This window comes from Pristiophorus japonicus, chromosome 4 (genome assembly GCF_044704955.1).
Source record: "Pristiophorus japonicus isolate sPriJap1 chromosome 4, sPriJap1.hap1, whole genome shotgun sequence".
Classification (NCBI taxonomy): Eukaryota; Metazoa; Chordata; class Chondrichthyes; family Pristiophoridae; genus Pristiophorus; species Pristiophorus japonicus.
Genome location: NC_091980.1, coordinates 139,657,449 through 139,672,293, shown reverse-complemented (window position 1 = coordinate 139,672,293; position 14,845 = coordinate 139,657,449). Strand labels below are relative to the sequence as shown.

The window sequence follows — 14,845 nt, the reverse complement described above, 5'->3', positions numbered from 1 at the left end:
CGGCTATTTCGGAAGGTCTCCTCCAACTGCCGGTTCCTTTGCTGCTCCCCAGCTAATTCGGCCAGCAGGTTGTCCCCAACCGCAGCCCGGATAGCAGAGAGCTCCTCTGATTTCTGAAGACTCTGTTCCAAGTCCTTCACCCGCTGGTCGAGCTTTCGGACTTGGCGGGTGAAGCAGATAAGCCAGATGGCCTTTTCCACCCTGTGGTTGTGGTCCTTCCCTGCTGTCCACTGGGCAGCAGCATCCACTGGGCACTCTGCCCGAGTGAGGGCTTGCACCCAAGGTTTGGTGAGGTTCACCTTGCCCAAAATGTCTGAGGAAATTCTCTCCTCCAGTTTAGTTTCCTCTCTTATCACCTCATCTGTTATATTAACATCTCCTGTTTGCTTGTGTCCTGCCGCGGTCACCATGTTTTGCAAGGTGTTCTCAGGGAGTGCTGTTGTGCCTTGGGTGTCTCTCTCTGGGCTTCTGCCCTCACAGCTTATGCCTGGCCTGTGAGGTACCCTGAGTGCTGCAAGATCACCTCTGGAGAGACTGTGTCCACAGCTTATGAAGGGGGTTTTGAGACTCGTGCGTCCCCACAGCTTATGCCTGGCCTGTGAGGCACCTGTGAGTGTCAAACACTCCTAACCCCTTCTTCCCTAGCCAGTGACACACAGTTGAGCATTTTCGAGGCGCTCCTAGCTTCCCTTTCACGGTTCTGACATAAGACTCACGATCAGGAGATGTAATACAATAGAACTGAGACAAGGTGATTCCAAGAGGAACTTAGGATTCCAATTTATTTGACAAGGTGTATCTCAACAAACAGCAATACACCAACAAAACAATCTCCCTAAATCCCACTAAACGGACACAACGAAAATTTTTACACAAGTTTAGCAGTACAATGCCCAACCTCCCACCATTCCTGGCCTAACTGAGTTGGGAGTTCTGGGGACCAGAGGTTATACTCACTAATGTGCCTTTTGCAGTCCAGTGGTTTGTTTCTTCTATCTTCGGTGTCTTCGGACACTGGTTTTCCTTCAGTATCGAGAGGCTTGCTGGTTGTTGGATCACGAGAGCAGAGCAGAACACACACTGGGTCAGAAACCCCTTTTTATAGCCAGATTATCCAGTCCGCCTCCCGTGCTGAAATCGATCCTTCCCGTTGATGGGCTTTGCGATTTTGAAAAATGCAGCAGTTTTAGATTATTGCGGGTTTTTTCCACTGATGTTAACCTACTCAAGTCGGTGTTACTTGTGTTGGCCTCCTGTAGCCATTGTGTAGGCCCTTGGTTTGTCTTGGGCTCCCTAGTTTTCTGAAGGTCTGCATAATTTCCCTCCACAGTGTAAACATGGGGAAGACAATAGCCCGATAATGGCGCTGAGTCAGTCCCACAGTTTTCGAGCAAGTGCTCTCCCATTGGCTTGAAAGCCCCATGCTTCGGGCTGATTCTGTCCCACCATTGGCCCTCCAGTGTCCTCCCCCGTCCAATCACTGCTCTGCCAAGGTCAAACCGTCTCGGTTTCAATTCACATTGCGGCACAGACAGATCCCACAGCTCTTTTCCTTCTGGGTAAAATGAGGGGGTTTTCGTCCTCCCCTACAAATGGGAGGGAAGCTGGCGCCCAGCCCTCCAATCAGTAGGTAGATAAAGGGCGCTCTCGTGGACAGGTGGGCCGGGACCCTGGAGGCAAGCAAGTTGGGTTGTGCTGGAAGTATTTTGCTCTTATCTCCAGTGTTCATTCCCATTACTGAGGCAAGTCTCTCACATTTCTTCCATTTTTCTATTTTTTAAGAAACCCGTTTACACCCCAGCCGCACAAATGTGGATCTTTAGTTCCTTTCTTCGTTGTTTTATATTTTTACATATGTAGATTATACATATAGAGAAAGGGGTTGCAGTTGGTTCTCGTCCGTCCACAGAAGCCTGAATCCAAAAAACACTTTACTTACCAAGATAAATCCTGGAAAAGCCACTGGCTGAGTAGTCGGTCCCGAGGTTGTCTGCGCTGGAACCGACTGCTGCCAATGAAACAAAGCAGTTGTGCAGCTGGTACTTGTCCATCCGTAGAAGCTGAAATCAAAAACACTTTACTCACCAAGATAAATCCCGATGAATTTCACTGCAGTAGTAAGGACATGACGTTCAATCGCTCCGCCCACCACATGGCAATGGAGGTCTGTGCACATGCACAAGGGGTATCTGACACTATTCCAATCACACAGGGGAGCAGGGCGGAGACTACTGACAGAAAACCAATGGGGAAACGAGGACTATGTGACAAACCAACTTGTGGACCCCTGACCCAGCCCATGTGACCCCAGCAGCCAATCACAGGAGGCGGTAACGTCATCCCTGCTTCAAGTTCAACATCACAGAAATGACCTTCCTTCTGCGTATACTATTTTTCTAAAATCGCTGCAGACACATCCAGTCACAAACCCAGGCCACACAACATTCTTTTACCGTTTTGCTCGATGTTATTGTCCATGCCAGGGTCAGAATGATGGGCAGGGAAATGAACCAATGAGCGGACAGTTTGTTTTTCAAACTCGCCAATCGGAGGGGAGCTGGCGGTTAGCAACACCTTTTGACCATTTCGTGGGAATTTACAATTTGCACACGCGCAAATATTTTTGGAAATATCACATTTTGCCTATTTTTACACCTGTGTGGAAGTTTTGGCAATCTTGTGCATTCACAAATGTGGCACGGGTGATGATGTAAGGAACTGGAAGTGGGCATTGTGCAGCTTCCGGCTCATTGGCAGCAGTCACTCTGTTACAGGGGTTTTATCCCCCGGATATTGTTCGATATACCAGAACCTTTAAATGAAGCAAACATTCAGGACCCAGCTCAAGTAGAAGCCGACACAATCTACTGGGAAGCGTCAGCTCCTTATTTGTCCCCGTGCAGCACTGTGCTGTCCATACAGTGCTGGTTTTACAACTTGCTGCGGAGCCTCGGGGGGAGGGGGTGTGGTGTAAAATGTCCCCCCTGACTTTTGGGGGTGCGCTGCTTCTTTAAATTTCAGCACGTGGGCCTGCCCAGGACCTCCAGAGCGCTGCACAGCCACACAGATTAACAGGACCATTGGTGGGGTGTGGGGTCTGACCGAACCTGAAATCTGGGAGCTCACCGGGAATGTTCCCAGAACAACATTCCAGTGTTTCTGTTGGCACAGTGGTCTGCTGCCTTATGTTTGGGAGCTTTAAGAGGCCATGGGGATTCAAGGAAGGCAGACGAGTAAATCTGAGAGCTGGCATTGATCTGAAATGCTGCCAGCTCAGCTGTACCTGCAATAGAGCCTCCTACACTGCACGGCTGATGGGGATACTGTGTGTGGTGATGGGGACACTGTGTGTGGTGATGGGGATATTGTGTGTGGTGATGGGGACACTGTGTGTGGTGATGGGGACACTGTGTGTGGTGATGGGGATACTGTGTGTGGTGATGGGGACACTGTGTGTGGTGATGGGGACACTGTGTGTGGTGATGGGGATACTGTGTGTGGTGATGGGGACACTGTGTGTGGTGATGGGGATACTGTGTGTGGTGATGGGGACACTGTGTGTGGTGATGGGGACACTGTGTGTGGTGATGGGGATACTGTGTGTGGTGATGGGGACACTGTGTGTGGTGATGGGGACACTGTGTGTGGTGATGGGGATACTGTGTGTGGTGATGGGGACACTGTGTGTGGTGATGGGGATACTGTGTGTGGTGATGGGGACACTGTGTGTGGTGATGGGGACACTGTGTGTGGTGATGGGGACACTGTGTGTGGTGATGGGGGCACTGTGTGTGGTTGTGGGGGCACTGTGTGTGGTGATGGGGGCACTGTGTGTGGTGATGGGGACACTGTGTGTGGTGATGGGGACACTGTGTGTGGTGATGGGGACACTGTGTGGTGATGGGGACACTGTGCGTGGTGATGGGGACACTGTGTGTGGTGATGGGGACACTGTATGTGGTGATGGGGACACTGTGTGTGGTGATGGGGATACTGTGTGTGGTGATGGGGACACTGTGTGTGGTGATGGGGACACTGTGTGTGGTGATGGGGACACTGTGTGTGGTGATGGGGACACTGTGTGTGGTGATGGGGACACTGTGTGTGGTGATGGGGATACTGTGTGTGGTGATGAGGACACTGTGTGTGGTTGATTGAAGCTGGTAATTGAGGCTTTCGGGGAGTTCCTTTTGTAGCCAAGATCGAGGGTTGATTGAGCACAGGCCCTCGGCTCGATCCAAAGCAGTTTCAGCGTCGGAGGGACCCGGCCGACACTTGTGCAAACGGCACTGACAAACTGCACCGACATTTGTGCAAATGTTTTCACCCGGGCGCACGGAGTGACATTGCGAACAGGAAGCCGCGCATGCACAGAACGCCTCTGTGTCCATTGGCAACAGTATCTCCGATTAATCAAAGTGGCTTTCCCCACTCACTGCCCCTCCCCCACTCACTGCCCCTCCCACACTCACCCCTCCCCCACACACTGTCCCTCCCCCACTCACCCCTCCCCCACTCACCCCTCACCCACTCACCCCTCCCCCACTCACCCCTCCCCCACGCACTGCCCCTCCCCCACTCACCCCTCCCCCACGCACTGTCCCTCCCTCACTCACCCCTCCCCCACTCACCCCTCACCCACTCACCCCTCCCCCACTCACCCCTCCCCCACACATCCCTCCCCCACACATCCCTCACCCACTCACCCCTCACCCACTCACCCCTCACCCACTCACTGCCCCTCCCCCACTCACTGCCCCTCCCCCACACACTGTCTCTCCCCCACTCACCCCTCCCCCACTCACCCCTCACCCACTCACCGCTCACCCACTCACCCCTCCCCCACTCACCCCTCCCCCACACATCCCTCCCCCACTCACCCCTCCGCTATTCACCGCCCTTCCCACACGCACCACCCCTCCCCCACTCACTGCCCCTTCCCAACTCACTGCCCCTCCCCCACTCACCCATCCCCCACTCACCCCTCACCCACTCACACCTCCCCCACTCACCCCTCACCCACTCACCCCTCCCCCACACATCCCTCCCCCACTCACCCCTCCCCCATTCACCGCCCCTCCCACATGCACCACCCCTCCCCCACTCAAGACCCCTCACTCAATCACTGCCCCTCCCTCACTCACCGCCCCGCCCTCACTCACCCCTCCCCCATTCGCCACCCCTCCCTCACTCACCACCCCTCCCCCACTCACCCCTCCCACACGCACCGCCCATCCCTCACTCACCCCTCCCCCATTCACCACCCCTCCCTCACTCACCACCCCTCTCCCACTCACCCCTCCCACACGCACCGCCCCTCCACCACTCACCACCCCTCCCTCACTCACCACCACAACCTCTGGTGGCCAATCTGATCACATATGTTTCCCTCTGGTGGGGTGAGGTTAAAATTAACCCCTTCCCATAAAAGATGAGTTGCCATTAAGGAAGTGCATCTCTTTAAATTTGGGCTGCAGACAACTTTCTGGCCTTCCACGTTACACCAGCTATTGTCACAACCCCAGAACGATGTCAGGATCTTATGGTAATTATTGAAATGTGCTGTCACTGCAAACTGTGGACAATCGGCTCAATGCCCCTTTAACCAGCTTTGCTCTAACAGCTCACCGTTCCCTCCCCCACTTCATCAGTGTCACAAAATGGCCGACTGCAGAGTGCAGGATACGGGGAAATGAATCAACATTTACACAGAGCTGGAGATTGCATTTGGGGCAATAACTTTTGAAGCAGGAAAAATGTATTGCCAGGCGAAAATGATTTGCTGCTCCTTCAGCTTTAGTGCTCCAAGAGGGAAGTGGAACACTAAAACAAGAGCTACCTCTTCCCTTCGAGAGCGAAAGTGTGTGAGAGGTGTGGGAGCGGCCGAGTGCTGAGCAATGTTCAGTGCAGCACTGCCATCTTTACAGGCCCCTTCCCTCACTTACAGGGTCGGGCCAATGATGGGTTCCATCAATATTGATGCTGTGTCTGTCGGGACACGGGATCTGTGCTATGCACATAGCAGCCTCAAGCACTCTCAGAGATTGCAGAGCTGAGAAATCGCAGGTTCACAAGAAATCAGGAGGCACCAGTCTGAGGAGAGATATGAAGTTTGCCTTACCTGACCACCACTGCCTTTAAATATCGCTCCCCAAGCGGCCGGCCGAGGTGACAATGCCTCCTGCAGCTGCTGTGGTTGAGGCCCGGTGATGTTGCAGGGTGCGGGAGCGAGTATCACATCCAGGGCACTGACAGGGCGCTGCTCACCGGATAACGGCACAATCTACTGGGCACAAGAGGGCGAGGCATTAAGTGTTAGCGCCAGCGCAAAACCGCCAGGGAATTTTACAGGCTTCGGTGAAATCGCCTCGCTCGGCCGGTAACCCATTAGTGCCCCGTTACCGCCCCCACAGGTGCTAATGGGAGGTGCAAACCAGGCGAATTTTACCCCCATAGAATTTACAGCACAGAAACGGGCCATTCAGCCCATCAGATGCCGGTGTTTATGCTCCGTACAGTGACTGCAATGAGAGCGAGATCAGGCGGGGTGTGAAATCAGCGCGACACCAGATCCCCTCAGTTTTCCGACGGGCGGCTTAGATTAGAATTGCCCCCCACCCCCCACAATGCATCTCAGGTCTGTGCTTAAACCCAGCCAGCCTCAAACAGCCTGCAGTCCTTATATGGGCTCTCAACCTTGGCCTTGCATCAGACTCCACATTATAACTGAGGAGCTTGTCACATGACATCACAGTGATAACCATGGCAACCCAGAGGGAGGTGGGTTTCACCAGCAGCTGAAGTGCAGATGCTGAAAAGCTCTCGACAGGTAAGGGGCAGGTTGGTTTAAAGCTTACCAAAGTCTTGAGAATCTCTGGAGATCAGTTGTTCATGCAACTTAGTTTTGAATCTCATCAGGATCTGTGGAGCTTAGAACCATTTGTTTCCGGAACTCAGTTTGTAAATTGATCCGAATCTGTGGAGATCAAAAAGGGTTTGTTCACAGAATTCAGTTCTTAAATTTCATCAAATTATAACCGAAGAGATAATTCTTCTTCAGAATATCAGGGAAAAGTCTTCAAGGAGACAAACAATGACTTCAGGCTGTGAGTAAACTAAAGAAGGAATCCTTAAAATTAAGGAAAATGCAAAGATGTTCTGTAAATAGATTAAGAGTAAGAGGGTAACTAAAGAAAGGGTCGGGCCTATTAGAAACCTTGAGGGTAATCTTTGTGTTGAGACGGAAGATGTTGGGAGGGTTCTTAACGAATACTTTGCATCTGTTTTCACAAAGGAAAGGGGCAATGCAGATACTGCTATCGAGGAGGAGTGTGATATTCTGGATGAAATAAATATAGTGAGAGAGGAAGCATTACGAGGTTTAGCAGCTTTGAAAGTAGCTAAGTCCCCAGGCCCAGATGAAATCCATACCAGGCTATTGAGCAAAGTAAAAGAGGAAATAGCAGAGGCCTTGACCATCATTTTCCAGTCCTCTTTGGATCTGGGCATGGTGCCGGAGGAGTGGAGGACTGCTAATGTAGTACCCTTGTTTAAGAAGGGAGAAAGAGATAGGTCGAGCAATTACAGGCCTGTCAGCCTAACCTCATGGTGGGAAAATGATTGGAAAAACTCCTGCAAGACAGGATAAATCTGCATTTGAAAAGGCAAGGATTAATTAGGGACAGTCAGCACGGATTTGTTAAGGGAAGATCGTGTCTGACTAACCTGGTTGAATTTTTTGATGAGGTAACCAAGAAGGTCGATGAGGGTAGTGCGTACGATGTAGTATATATGGACTTTAGCAAAGCTTTTGATTAGGTCCCACATGGTAGACGGGTTATGAAAGTTAATGTGTCAAGTTGGATCCAAAATTGGCTTGGAGGTAGGAAGCAAAGGGGAATGATTGATGGATGTTTTTGTGACTGGAAGGATGTTTCCAGTGGGGTTCCGCAGGGCTCGGTACTGGGTCCCTTGCTTTTTGTGGTATATATTAACATTTTAGATTTGAATATAGGGAGTATGATTAAGAAGTTTGCAGACAACACTAAAATTGGCTGTGTGGTTGATAATGAAGAGGAAAGTCATGGACTGCAGGAGGATATCAATCTCCTGGTCAGGTGGGCAGAGCAATGGCAAATAGAATTTAATTCAGATAAGTGTGAGGTGATGCATTTTGGGAGGGCTGATAAGGAAAGGGTGTATACATTAAGCCGTAGGCCACTTAATAGTGGAAATGAACAAAGGGAACAAGGAGTGCTTGTCCACAGAAATCTTTTGGGAGGAAACTAAAACATTAAATCATTAAATTGTGTCCCTCCGATCTGGGGGGCACACCAAACATTTCCAAGGCCCTTTTTTTTGTGTTTTGTTTTTGTGTTTTTGTTTTTTTTTTAAAGTTTTTTTGGGCACTAAAATCATATTTTTTTCTCCAAGTGCCCCCTATAAAAGGGGAGGGGGACACTAAAAACACCGGCAATTAAAACAAATTAAACTTTAAAACATAAAATCAAATAAAAATTTGGTTGCCGGGCGTGATGATGCACTCCAGTCCCTCCGGTGCCCACCTCTCGCGGAAGGCCGCGAGCGTACCGATGGACACCGCGTGCTCCATCGCCAAGGACACCCTGGCGCGGATGTACGCGTGGAAGAGAGGCAGGCAGTCAGGTTGAACGACCCCCTCGACCGCCCGCTGCCTGGGCCGGCTGATGGCACCCTTGGCCGTGCCCAGGAGCAGTCCTACGAGGAGGCCCTCGGACCTACCCGCTCCCCTCCGCACAGGGTGCCCGAAGATCAGGAGTGTGGGACTGAAGTGCAGCCAGAATTTCAGGAGAAGCCCCTTTAAATAATAAAACAGGGGCTGCAACCTCGTGCATTCAATAAAAACATGGAACACGGACTCTTCCAGACCGCAGAAATTGCAGGCGGCCTGGGAGCCTGTGAACCGGCTTAAAAATTTATTGCACGGCACTGCTCCGTGCACCACCCTCCAGGCCAAGTCTCCTATAAATAGTGGGAGGACTCCCGCATAGAGTGCCCTCCATCGGGGCCCCCCGCCTCCTCCGGACGGCAAGATGGTACGCTATGGCGCGACCGGACGGCAGACGAGGATGGCAAAGTTGAGAGTGTGCAGGAGCAACCCGTACAGGAAACCCCTCTGCGCGGAACGGAAAGGCACGGAGGGGATTTCCTCGAGGCGGCTCAAGTTGTGAGGCGCCGGCTCCCGAGGGAGGTTCCGGGGTTTGGCGCCGATGAGAAATTCCGTCCGGACGGGGGTCAGTTCGGACGGGATCTCCCCACGTGCTTGAGCCTCCTCGATGCACCTAATGGAGTCAGGGCCCAGAGCTGTTTTTAGCGACTCGATGGCATCGGCCGCGCGGCGGACGTTGGTGGAATTTAGGCGCCGCGCCAGCGTGTCTGGCGCCATCCAGCCCGCTCCTCCGCCATCGAGCAGGTCCCTGACCCTGGTCACCTCACCAGCCACGGCCCTCTCGTCCGACCGCCACCTAAAACCTCGGTCGTGGAGGTACGGATTCCCGAGCAGCGGCTCCTGCAGGACAGCCGCCACTCCAGCCAGTGGAGAGCTGCGCTTGGTGGAGACTTTGTTCCAGACCCTGGTGAGTTCCTTGTAAAAGACAGGCAGCTCCTGGAAGGCGGTCCTGACGCCCCCCCAAGCTCACAAAGAGGAGCTGCGTGTCGTAGTTGAGGCCGTGCTGCTGGCGGAAGAAATACATCGCCAGAGCACGCCACCTAGGAGGGGGCTTGACGTAAAGGTATCTCTGCAGGGTCTGAAGCCGGAAAGTCGCGAGCTGGGTGCTGACGCACACCAACGACTGACTGCCCTCCCCAAGCGGGAGACTCAAGACTGCGGCAGAGACCCAGTGCTTCCTGTTGTTCCAGAAGAAGTCCACCAGCTTCTTCTGTATCTTGGTAACAAACGCAGGGGGAGGGGTCAAAGTGACCAGCCGGTACCACAACATGGCGACCACCAGCTAGTTTATGACTAGCGCTCGACCCCTGTAGGACAGCACTCGAAGCAGTCCTGTTCAGCGCCCTAGGCGAGCGGCGATCTTGGCCTCCAGCTCTTACCAGTTCGCCGGCCAGGCTTCCTCGTCGGGGCTAAGGTAGACTCCCAGATAGAGGAGATGGGTCGTGCTCCAAGCAAAAGGCCTGAGCTCCTCCGGCTGGGAGTCCACCCGCCACTGACCCACCAGGAGTCCGGAACATTTCTCCCAGTTGATCCTGGCAGAGGACGCGGCCGAGTAAATCTCCTGGCACTCACGCATCCTCCGCAGGTCAGCGGGATCCTCTACCGCGAGGAGCACGTCATCGGTGTAAGCCGAGAGGACGACCTCCACGCCCGGCCCTTGCAGAGCCAGTCCCGTCAACCTCGTCCGCAGGAGGCACAGGAAAGGCTCCATGCAGATGGCATATAACTGGCCGGACATGGGGCATCCCTGGCGCACCCCTCTCCCAAAGCGAAGGGGCGCCGTCAAGGACCCGTTAACCTATATCAGACACTCCGCGGCGGCGTACAAAAGTCGGATCCGGGCGACGAAATGCGTTCCGAACCCGAAAGCGCGCAGAGTTCCGAACAGATAGTCGTGATCCACCCTGTCGAACGCCTTCCCTTGGTCAAGAGATAGGAAGGCGACCGACAGACCAGCCTCCTGGGAATGATGGATGAGGTCCCGGACCAGATGGATGTTATCGTGGATTGTCCAGCCCGGGACCGTGTAGGACTGGTCGGGGTGGATCATGTGGTCCAGCACGGCGCCAAGACGAGCAGACATCGCCCTGGCGAAGATTTTGTATTCCGTGCTGAGGAGGGAGACCGGGCGCCAGTTCTTAAGGAGGCGGAGATCGCCCTTCTTAGGCAGCAGGACGATGACTGCCCTGCGCCAAGAGAGGGGCATCTCCCCAGTCGCCAGACTTTCCCCCAGGACCCGCGCGTAGTCGCTCCCCAGGACGTCCCAGAACACCCTGTGGAACTCCACGGTCAGCCCGTCCAGCCCCGGGGCTTTTCCCCTCGAGAGCCGGTCGAGGGCACCGGTCAGCTCCGCCAGGCTTAGCGGAGCTTCCAGATTTTCGGCGCCCTCCGGGCCGACCTTCGGCAGGTCCTCCCACAAAACTCTACGCGCTTCCTCGCTGGACGGCTCCGGAGAGAACAGAGCCCCGTAATATTCACGGGCCCTGTTGTTGACGCCCTCCGGATCCAAGACGAGAGAGCCGTCGTTGGCCAGCAGCGTCAAGAGCTGCTTACGGACACTCTCTTTTTTCCAGCGAGTAGAAGAAGGGGGAACCGCGGTCCAGATCCTGCAGGAACCGGATCCGCGACCTCATGAACGCGCCTCGGGACCCGACGAGCTGCAGGTCCTTCAGCGCGGCCTTCTTCGCTTCGTACACCATCCGCAGGGCCGGGTCCTCGACGACTTGACCGAGACGGGACTCCAGTTCGAGCACCTCTTTTTCTAGGCGCCCAACCCTGGCCGCCCGGCTCTTGGTCGAACCCCTCGCGTACTCTTGACAGAAGACGCGGACGTGAGCCTTGCCCACGTCCCACCATAGCCTCAAGGAGAAGAAGCCACCCTGCTTCCTTCTCCAGTCGGACCAGAATCGACGGAACGAGTCCTGGAACCGCACGTCCTCCAGCAGCCGGTTGTTAAAGTGCCAGTACGCGGACCCCGTCCTCGCTCGGAGCGAAGCGAGCTCCGCCCACACCAGGTGGTGGTCCGAACACGGCACCGGCCGCATGGAGGCCGCCGGGACGCAGGAAACGTATGCCCGAGACACGTAAAGGCGGTCGATTCTGGACCATCCGACTCCAGGCCTCACCCAAGTAAAGGCGCTGGAGTCAGGATGGAGATTTCGCCAGACATCCACCAAGTCGAAGGACCCGACCAGGTCCCTCAACTTCTCCATCGCCGTCATGCTCTGCGGGGCACCGGAGCGGTCCCTCGCCTCGAGGGTGCAGTTAAAATCCCCCCCGAGGACAATGCAGTCGCCGACGTCGACGGAGCCAAGAAGAGCGGACACTTCTTCGAAGAAGCGCGTTTGCTGCGTGCCGGGCTGAGGGGCGTACACGTTCACGAGATGGAGCGGCACGTCCCCCAGGCGAACCGTGACGTGCAGTAAGCGGCCTGGCGTGGGCTCCTCGACCCCCAAGATCTCCGGCTGAAAATGCGGGGCCAACAAGATGGCCACCCCACAAGAAGTTGTAGTGAGGTGGCTCATGCGGACCTCTCCTTGCCATTCCAGGAGCCACGTGGCTTCGTCTCCCGGAATGGTGTGGGTTTCTTGCAGGAAGCACACCGCATATTTCCCCTCCCACAGGAGCGAAAAATTGTTAAATCTACGGCGTGCCTCTCTGCCGCCGTTGATGTTGAGGCTGGCTATGGTTATCTTCATGACAAAAGCATAGTGCAACCTCTACCTAACCTATTGTGGGGGGGGAGTGGAGTCGTTTGTTGACCTCCACTCCTTCAGCAGCCCAGCGAGGAACCCTTTGACCGGCGCAGCTCAAGGCCTTGCGCCTTTGATAAGGCCCGCCCGCGGCCATGGTTTTAGCGGCGGCGCGTACGGACGCGACGAGCAGCCCCGGCTCGGACCATTTTTCCAGGGCCAGATGGGCTCGGTTACGGCGACCCTGGCTCTGGACCAAAAAGTCCCGGAGTTCCTTTGCAGAAATGAGGGGGGACTCAGCGGCGGACACGAGGAGATCCACTGCCTCACTGGCGATGGACTCGAGATCTTCTCCCTCGTCCTCCACCGAGTCCCCGTCCCCCTCCGGGAGGTCACCGCCAGCAGCCGGCCCGTCGGCCACACGAGGTACGGCAAACGGCCCGGCCGCTCCATCCGGCCCTGGCTCTGCCCCGATCCCACCCCCAGGATCGTCGGCAGAGGAGTCCCCACTGGGATCTTTTAAAAGTGGTGCTGGGTCAGGAAGCGACAGCGGAAGGGGTTCCTCCTCCGCCCCAGGAGCCGGGGAACGCGGAGAGACCCGGCCAAAGAAATTCTCCAGGTCCTCTAAGTACCCCAGCTCCAAAGTAGGGGGCGAGGGTTGTTGTTCTTCCCCCTCCCCGCCACCACCCCCCGGCCCAGCGTATACAGAATCATTAAAATTGTTAACATATTTTGTTACTTCCGGGCCGAGCGACTCCCGGGGGAAGTTGGTTAATAGCTGGGCGGGCTCAGGTTCGGCCTTTTCAGCCCCGCCCGCCTCAGTCCCCGGGACGCTCGACCTGGCGGCAACGCATTCCTCCGCTGGTCCCACGCCCCCCACGACAGGCAGATCTTCCATGCCATCCCCGGGAGACAGAGGCTGGGCAGCCTCGACTGTCTCACCCTCCCCGGGGACAGACTCCTCTCACCTACGGCACAGTTTGGGGGCGCTGGTGGGGGACGCGGGACACGCGGCGGGCACCGACTGCTCCGCGGAGGGATGTTGTTCCCCCTCCGCCTCATTGGAGCTGCGCCTCCTTTTGTTCCTGGGGGGGCGCGGAGGCAGGGAGACCTCCACGTCTGCCGAGGCCTCCCGCTCCACTCCCCCCTTTTTCTTATCTTGCCCGCGCCCGAGCCCCTCTGTGATATTGGTCAAGGGCTCGGGCACGGGCTCAGGGCACCCCACGCTCACTGGTGACAGGGTTGGGCTGAGCGCAGTGATCAAATTGTCTGGCGCACTGAGGGGACCCGCCTCGAGATGTTTCGCCTTCCTCCGCGCCTTCTTTCCGATCGGACGCTCTCCCTCCCCCCAGCCGGAGGCCATGAAAAGAAAGGCCCCCGACGATGCCCGCGCACCTACGGCTCCCGGCACGCGGACGCAAATAGGGGGAGGGGTGGCGGCGGCGCCAGCCTTGGCCGCCTTCTGTGGTTTGGCGGCCTTGGAGGCGGGGCAGCCTTGTCCTTTCGACCCGTTCGAAAGGACTGCTGTCATCGAAGCCCATAGCCTCAAGGACGGCCCTCTGGACCTCAGTAAATGTATGCTGTCCCCTCCGGCATTCTGCCGGTAGGGCCTGGTACAATTTGTTGTCCAGAGAGAAGAGCAGCAGCTTGGCTGTCTCTTCCTCGTCACACCCATTAATTTCCCCTGCCTGCATCACCTCCATGAAATGGATAGACGGGTCCCCGCTGCGAGTGAGTTTGGCCAAATGGGCCACCATGGCCCTGAGTGATTGAACTCCATGGGGAATAATAAAGTCGCTCTCCAGCGCTCCCCGACCTTGGCCACCTCCCTGTGGAGGACCGTACTTGCGCTGCCTGACCGGGCACATCCGCCCTGGTTCAGGATCTTTCTGCGCTGGTCCCTCTACCTCCGGCTGTCCCACCATACCCAGTGCAGCAGACAGTGCCTGGTCGCCTGATCCAGCCCTTAACTGACCCTCGGCTAGAGCCTCACATCCCAGCTGCCAAACGGGACACATTGGTCCTGCCCCCAGCCCTGGGTATGCTACTACCTGCATGCCCCGCTCCTCCTGGTACCCCACCGGACAAACCACCGGTGCCTCAGGAGGTGGTCGGGCGCCTCTTGCCTTTGGATTCTCCTCTACCCCCCAATACTCTCCTTTGTCCCCTGTGGACCCTCCGGGTCCTATCAGGGCGACCATCCCCTTTGCCTGGGATAGAGCGTGGGTGAGAGTTTTAATCCTCTCCTGGCAGGGACCGTGATCTGCAAACTCACTGCTACTGGCCACTTTATAGGCTGCCTGTACGTCTTTTCATTTATTCTCCAGTTCTCAAATTTTCTGGGTGTACCGAGAGTTCTGTTCCCGGAGGGACCCCTCACTACCCTTGCCCTCAGTGACCTGACACTGAAGATAGTCCCGGCTATTTCAGAAGGTCTCCTCCAAGT

General features: G+C 55.6%; 1 long non-coding RNA gene across 1 annotated transcript; it reads right to left on the bottom strand.

Annotated features, from left to right (window-relative positions):
- Positions 1-1,945: 1,945 nt before the first annotated feature.
- Positions 1,946-6,947, bottom strand: LOC139262229 (uncharacterized). Its single transcript, XR_011592924.1, has 3 exons — positions 6,858-6,947; positions 6,122-6,283; positions 1,946-2,060 (listed from the first exon to the last, which is right to left on the bottom strand). It is a non-coding gene; the product is annotated as an uncharacterized lncRNA (long non-coding RNA).
- Positions 6,948-14,845: the final 7,898 nt, after the last annotated feature.